Source organism: Tigriopus californicus, chromosome 6, assembly GCF_007210705.1.
Source record: "Tigriopus californicus strain San Diego chromosome 6, Tcal_SD_v2.1, whole genome shotgun sequence".
Lineage (NCBI taxonomy): Eukaryota > Metazoa > Arthropoda > Copepoda > Harpacticoida > Harpacticidae > Tigriopus > Tigriopus californicus.
In genome coordinates, this window is record NC_081445.1 from 10,748,575 (window position 1) to 10,757,296 (window position 8,722).

An 8,722-nucleotide genomic window follows, 5' to 3' on the forward strand; every position below is an offset into this window, starting at 1 on the left:
TTCTAATGAGCTTTTATTGACTTGATGTACCATCTTTAGCAAATGGTTTCCGTTGAACGGAATAAAATAAACAATAGGAGAATATGAGATCGAAAATGTATGTATTTTGTTAATGAATTATTGTCAAGGTACCGTTAAGACATTTGGTGCCCTGCTTTGACAAAATCTGGAACATTCAACTTGCAATAGCTAGGTAGGTGCTAAATGCATGGGAAATTTCTGGTGAAAGAGCATCTAACACTTCCAATGATTTTGATATTTTTGCACTTCTTGTCCAATGTGCCATGATGTGTGTTTTAAGTGACAAGTTGTACATTTTTGAGCGTTAACCAACTTTTTCAATCAAGCAGAAATTGCTCCTCTTGTATTGTGAACGTAAAAAACCATCTTTAAAAGTCTTAAGAGCATCGCCAACAGTTACCTAATTGGATTTTTTAGCACCGCGCCTAGTAACGTCAGAGTTCTAGTCCATTGAATGTCCTAAAGCCAGAACAGGGCTTAAGTTCAAAGTACATTGCCTCATTTCCAAAAAGGATAGCACAATGGTCAAGACTAGAGGGCTTGATAGAGAAAAGTCACTCCGACCAAGCCACTTGAGACTTTGCTTTGAACACATTTTGGTAGTCGGGCAGTAGGGTGTCAGGCTGATCGACTTCTCTTGCGTTACGCAGTTTCAACCAAAGCAGACTAACGAGCTATCAACTCACAGGCTCCCTGAATTCGGAACTTGATTTTGAGAATCACGTAACTAAATTTGTTCAAAGCTGAACCTCATCGCACACACCACGCAGCTGCCAGGGAGCCAAAAAAATCTCAAAAATCTTGTGAGTGACGTTTCTCTGACTAGCACTCTAGTCAAGACGCTTAAGGAGCTAGCTATGGGGACGTTTAGGCAAGCTCTGGCAGGTACCTTTGTTTGCTGGTACCAGAGGCAGTGATGCATGTTTGGGGCTTCAAACACGTTTTTGAGAAGCTGACCCTTCTTTCACATTGCTATATGAGGAAAGGTCAGCTTCGTTAAAACCAGTTTGAAACGCCAATTTTGCATCACTGGCATTGGCAGGCAAGTTTGTTTGCTGGTACCAGCGCTTGCCTAAATGTCCGAATTGATATCGATAGAGAGATTTTGCTCATTTCCCTCACAGAAACCTAGCTTTGGCCAGAGGACTTGGATGACGAGTTTGAGCGAGTCATCGTTTCTTTCAAGAAGAACTTACAGAATCAGTACTTAAGTTAGATCGAAAAGTTCTCACATTTGAAATGGATGTCGTCTCTCGACTTTTGTCAAAAACGTTTTGATGACCCTAAACACGGTTTATTTACAGCTTATATGTTGACTTTTGAGATAGAGGAGCACACTGATAAGCCGAAAGAAGTGCCGTTCCCCACGATCTATCCCAAGCCGAGTAAGAATAGTAAACTTATATCTTTATCAGATGGACGGATTTGGATGTATGATTATCAAAATCAGAAGACATTCATCTTCAATGGAGAGACGTTTGTACCTTCTGGCCAACCTTTATGGGTCAAGGGAGACTATGGAATGTGCATGCAGACAATTGGAAGAGTCCATGACGGCAATATTGTAGCTGTAGGAGGTTGGCGCTACAACTTGGAGTTAAAAGAAAGGTCAAAAACAAGAGAACGGAGCGTTTATGTTCTTGATATGAAGAAAAACGTAAGCAGTTTGTGAAAGTCCTTCCAAAAAGTCATGAAATTTGAAAATTTTCAAGATCTAAGGTATTTTCCTTTTGATGTTATTACAATAATTTAGTCAACGACCATTACTTTCTTGGCATGACATTTTTAAAAATTATAGGCTCTTCTTTCTTTTCGCCTCAAACTTAATATCATGACATTGCGACCTCACAACAGTTCTTTCTTCAAGCCTCAAGCCTCAAGCCTCAAGCCTCATATTCATTAACTTCATTTAGAGAGAGTAACTGGCGTCAAAAAATTAGTTATTCATGTCATCAATTTTTCCAGCAAGAGCTTCCCTTCAGATTTTCTCTTCATACAAAAGGAAGTCAAATGAGTTTCAGGTGTTTGCCATGTCATCGGATTCTTTAAATCTGAATTTCAACGAGCTTTGTCCAAAGGGAGTAACAGGCATTAAATAAACCGTTTTCTTTTACAATAAGCGGTTTTCAGCGGTATAAAATTCCCTCTCCAGTACGCCAAGGAAACCAAACGCCACCATTAGAAATCTTATTTCGTGGCGCTGTATTCACGAGTGGCCGGAATCTAAGTTTCCAGCCACTCGAGAAGAAAATAGACATTCTCTAGCGTCAAATTTGGCTTCTAGTGGTTTTGAGGGTAATTCATAACTTGAAAACGGGTTCTTATAAACGAAAACTGTGTAGCGGCGGCGTTCTTTGCATGCACTTTATTTAAGTGCGGATCTCAAAAAGTCAATTGGTCAACGCCTTGAATGGGTTCGCCATTTCATCATGCCCTCTTGTGTGAAGAGAAGCTCGGGCAAGAACTCGCTCTTCTCCTCAAACTCGACGGCATGAAATAGCGAACTCATTCAAGGTGTCTTGACCTTGTCGACTTTCTTCAAGCCTCACCTTTATAAACTCAACGCCAAGAAGCATAAATAGAAGCATATTGTATAAATAGCTATTCTTTTGTAAGATAAATGTTTCCAGCACTGGCGTTTGCTTTCAATGGTGATTATAAGAGTCAAAAATTATGCCAACAAAAAACGGGCAACTGGGAGAAATAATGCCCTCCTCACCATCAGCGCCTTGTACCTTTGGTGTATTGTGCAAACTTGTCAAAGACACGTTTTTCCGACACTAATGGTTTTAACGAAATACCACCATCCTTTTCCTTCCATATTATGCGGGATCGGACAAATAGTTTTTAAGTTTCGAAAATTAGCCAAAATAAGTTGTGAAAATGGAAAAAAAATAAGTTTAAAAAAACGTGAAACTAGTTTTTTATTTGTTTGGATATTCCAGAATTTTCGCGTGGTATTTAAGGTAACAGTGCTTGATCAATATTTGCCACGACCTTCTTGCTGTTTGGGCTCAATACAATCCCTGATCCTTGCCCTCGGGCTGTTCTGTTGTAAAGGGGTTTTCTGTTCACGGTGGTATCCACAATGCTGATAAAGTTTTTGTGCAAATGCCAAGACTTTTAATAAGTAAAATTTTAATTATCGTTGTTATTGAAAAAAAAGAAACAACTTATGTAAAAAATCATGATGGATTTTAGCTCATATTAGAATATTAATCCATTTAAAACCTACAAAGAGATGATATTTTTAAAAACTCAGTCAATAGATCTTGGGAGTAGCCTTAGTTGCGGTTTCAACTCAAATTTTATTCAAATCCACCAGACAAACGATAAAATATCTTGCTTTCAACGTATATCTTAAAGCACTTGCTGAGAAGTATATTAGGTAAAAATTAAACTCTCACGTGTATCATTCAAATAGTTTAGGTTAGGATAGTGTTGCTTTTGGCACTCGAGTAAAATGAAAGGCAATTTTGCATCTTTTGTGAGTTTTAAGTGACATTTTAACTACTTTTAACTTTTAAAGAAATCTTAAAGGAAATGGAGAAATGTAATTTCTTTTCATGTCATTAAAAAAGACAATAATATTCCTTGGGAATAACTGGAAACATTATTAGGCCGTTTTTCGATCTTTCAAGGTGTAAAACGCATCTGTAAAGTTGTATTAACTGAGCATGTACTAAATAGAAGTTTATGAAATTTTACGTCAATACATAACTAAGAGTATGTTTAATACTGATTGACTACGCTTTTGACAATGATGCATTTTAATGGGCTTTAAGTGATTTAACACACTTATCTGAGCTACTTTTAAACATTATCGGATTAAACGTTTGCGGATATTTTATGTTAAAATTCATGAAATAGTTTTTTTTTGGCCCAAAAATGAACAAAATGGTGGAAAGCTTAATCTCACCGAACAAATTATCTGACCCTTAATCATTATCCTCTTGCTCTGGCTTCAAAATGTCAAAAACCAAGCAGTATGTAGATTGACTCTTTTTTGAAAAGCCTTGGCCATCAAATTTCAACTTTGAAAAAAGGAAGCGGGGGCTTACTTCAGCGGAAAAGCTCTTTATAAAATCAAATAGGAAAACCGCTAGAAATTGCAATGCAAATGAATTACAATCTTAAAACTGAACAATTAAATATTTGTCAATAAATTTAAAACCAAAATCTGATTTCATTGTGAACGTGATTGCCATCAATCTGAAAGTGGTTCAACTTGTACTTTTTTAATCGATTTTCTATTCTAGAAGTCCAGACAAATGGAAGATTTGCCCAAAGATATGCCCCACGCGTCAATCTGGCCTATCGTATTAGATGGTCAACAGAAAGTTTTCATTGGTAAAAGAGGGGAGTATATTCAATCGATTTATTTCTTAGAGAACAAATTACTACTTATTCTTGATTAGAAATCTGGAAAGTATACTGAATTGGAAAGCAGCGATCAGTATTTCCCTATTGAAGACCTATTGGTGTTCAAGAAGATAAAAATGCTTAGAAATCTTCCTTACGCGGTGCATTACAATGCTTCTCATACCAAAATCTTCAACTTGCAAGACATAGCTGACGGAAAAAGGACCAACAAGCCGAATTTCATAATACGTGGTATAATGCCTTAAGAATATCTTCAATTGTCTGACGTCGAATAATGGGTGAAGAAGCAGAATGGACGTGTTATTGTTAAAATAAACGCAATTCATCAAATATTGGTTTTTTTAAGCGAAGAGAAATTTGACATCATTCTGGGGTTTATAATTAGGGTTTGAAAAGACATTTTCGAATGATGTGACGAGAAATTGGTATCTTTCTGACAAAGATCATGTTTGTTTTTCACTCTTCCTTCACTTTTTTTCCGCCAAGAGTCGCAATAAAGACGAATGAATGGAAGAAATCAGCCCATCATTATCTAGATGGTAAGATGTCAACTATATTGGACACCTTATATTTCCACGGCTCAAAAATTGGCCCTTAACTGTATTCGACGCTTAAAGAACCTATTACAATTTTTGTCAAATGACATTTTGGGGCTTCTTTCACACAACCTTTGACAATCTCCGAGTTACTGGTTTGGAGATGCCGGATCATACTCACCTGATTGAGCAATATGTGTTCCTTTTTCCTGAAACCGGGTCAACATTTTTCCAGCAATGAATAGCCTAGCTTACTTGAGGTTACTGAACCCGCATTGGAGTAGTTATTCGGTTTTTTGACATTTCTTTGTGACGTTTGTAGACATTTCTTCTTGTCATGTACATGCGGGTGGGTACTTTACCCACATTGAATTGGATAGACCTTGGGCAACAGTACACTGAAAACCGATCCAAGAAAAGGCCTTCATCGTCGTTTTAGCCCGGTTTCTTAATGAGATCAAAGCCTACCGAGGTATCCGACGACAATTGGAAAGACCTCCATGGATGGACCATAGACTACATATTGATCGATCATTACATGCTCTATGGATGCACTTGATAATTGATGGTATTTCTGTGGCTAGAACCAAGGACTATATTATTTTCTCTGGACGGACCACTCTTTTTCTCGTCCGTCCGAAGTACGTAGGGTCACTCTCCCGGTAGAGTTTCGACTCACCATTACTGTACATTCATGTACACAAAAATAATCCTTCCGTCCCCGGTTGATTTATAAGTCATTTTATAGTTAGTTAGTCATAAGTTAGTAAATAACAAAATTAGACTGTATTCTTATAGTAACCAAAACCAATTAAAAGAGTAAAATCAACCAAATGTGGCATTAGACTGGAGTTTTGCCACTTTCCTTGTCGAGTCTGATCTTTTCCGATCGTCTTTTCCTTTCCTTTGGCCATCGAATTTCATCATTTGGCTTGGCTACATGGTTTTTGGCCTTGATGTTGAACAGAGTCTTGATCATTGCCTCGATCATTGGTTGAAATTCATGACCGCGAACGCACAGGATATTGACAATTTCTTGAGTGTTGGGGGTATCTTCTAAATGTTTGATGCAGGCCATTACGAACACTCTTCTGGGATTATCGCTTCCATATAGAAGTCCAAGATGCTTTGCGTCCTCAGAGATGGCAGTATAGAATGATCAAGTTGCTGGCTTGTTAGCGACTTTACCATGTAACAGAGCAATGTCTTAGATGCGACCCCACTATCTGTCCCAAATAACTTTCCTCCAGCAAATTCAACCTTCTGAGCAGTGTATATCTCATCTGCTATGAGGATGGCTTTTCTTTGAAATAGGTTAAGGTTCTTGATTCTCATCTTGAGGAAAGTCTTGGTGGCGGTTGCAAGCCACCATTGAGCGATAGATTGGATGACAACCGTTTAATGGTGGTGAGACCTGGTAGGGACAAAATTCTTTCGGACAGAAATTGCTTGTAGAGTGCGGGCGAAGGAATTTGCCACATAGAGGCTGAAGCTAGCAGACTGGCCGAATATCGACGAGATTTAGGCTTGGCCAAAGCCAACTCCAATTGTTCTAAAAGGAAACGAAGACTTGGTAGCATTTCTTCGCCAGGCGTCGATGCTTCACCTAACCCTACTTAGGACATTCGATAGCCCTGCTTTCTTACACTAGTTAGTCCAGATAGAAAAGAGTTGTCTTTGCTAGAACGGTTTACAAATGACTAGAATCTGGGAGGAGTACGAGCTGTGCTTAGAATTGATAACTATTCTTTCCTCATGACTCTCTTGTAACGTTATCCTTTTAGCCTGCACATCAAAAACTCTCAATAAAAAACTCAAGAGCAAGATACACAAAAAAGGTGCTTGAATTTGATAGGCCCTTCTAAATATAATCAATCGAGATAAGCGACTGACATCTTGATTAATAGTGTGTGGAATGAACGTCTGATATTTTATGAAAACACCATCATCTTCACCAATCTTACCAGACTCTATCACCAATCAAACCATTTGACCAGTTGTGCTCCTTATATACTTTTGGCGGCGACATTAATTGGCGCAGTGGGTAAATTTTTATATTACAGGAGTTCCTTAAAGTGTTCAGTTGTTGGTTGTGGCTTCAAATGTGTCTGAAAGCTCACCTATCGGGCAGATAGTGTTTGATCACCAGAGTGACCGAGGTGGGGACGTTTCGTGGGATGATTTCCAGTCATTTCAAAATGAGACAAGAGGCGAAATGAAAGATCTTGCGGACTTGGCACGTGGTATCTCTGTGAAACTGGAATCTTGCAACGATAATGCTGATCGGCCTTCAAGGACAAAAAAGTGCGTTCTCCTCAAACGCTTGACAAGGCATTTGATGAATTTTCAGAAGACTTCGCGGGTCTTTGTAGATTTCAACTTAAACCCGGAGTCATTGGACGGAGGAAATCTTTTACAGCGTTTGAAAAACCGTCAATCGGTTGTGATTTCTTTGTACAACGATATTATTCGGGCTGCTGAATCTGAGGAGGAAACTATGTACGAGGAAGAAAAGGAAAGAAAGGAATAGTTCTTGATCGACATGATTAAAAACGTAGATATGAACATCCAGAAGAATCAGGAGTTGGAAAGTGATCCTGATTGCAAATCTGAAACATTCCAGGCTGATGAGTTCCGTGAGTTGAATTTTTTAGTGGAAACACTCCTCATAGCCACCGACACAGATCCAAACTGATGCCAACAAATATATGGGATTGTGTGCTCCATTTTTGGGAAAAAATGTCGATGGTGAAAAAACATCAACTTTAAAGTCCAATCTGGTCGTTGAATCCAAATCTCTGCTTTGGCAACTCACAGAACAAGGGTTCAAGTAGTCTTCGACACTCCATCGTGGTAGAAGCCATAACAGTCAGTACCGTTCTTCGTTTACTCAGGGAAATCAAGATGGGACAAATAACCTTAATTTGGCCTCCATGGGGCTATCTTTTCACTCAATGAAAGAAAACTCAACCAAGGTAGACTTATGATGCATTTAGACGACCCCTGTTTCGACACATTTTGTGTCCACGTAAGGCTTTCACATGACAAATTCTCGAACACATTGACACATTATTGAGTTGGAACCTGCTCCAATTTTCTGCGATATGATGATGCTTTATTGAGGGTCCCGTGTACAGTAGAGGAATAATAAAAGAAAACATTGACGAAAAATGGTTAAGGAATAAAAAAGATTTGAGAACCCCAGGTTCACCCAGAAACCGAATGGTTTGTTTTCATGGGGGGATCTTGACTAGATTGATGCCACTGTGCAATCCTCCGCTTTGTTCAAGAAAGGTGTCCGACTCAGAGAGCTCGCTCAGTCAATCCCGTGACCTTTCCAAAAAAAAAAAATAACAATAGAATGCCTGGCTTATTCGGATGTCGGACATGAATAACAATTGGTAACCGTACAGCCAGTGGAGTACGAGGCAGTTATAATTTCAGTGACATACCCAGTGCAAGCAAACGATGGATTCCAGAGGATTGTTCCACGATTTGTTCTAACTCCTCGGGAGCTTTCGCCATGTTACTGCCCATCTGAAAAGGATTATCACTCAACCACCGTCACCTTGCTAGCAAAAATCACGTAGGCGAGGTAATCCTGCCACCTGGCGGCCATAATTGACCTCAAAGTCAGCTGTTTGTTAGGATTTGGTTTTGGGTGGGCAGATTTTGAAGCTCACAACGCTCACAACCGTCAGAACGGACATTGTCCCTCGTTTTCAAGACATTTCAGCGTCATCAAACTAGTTGCAGTCAACATACCGTGATGCTAAAACATT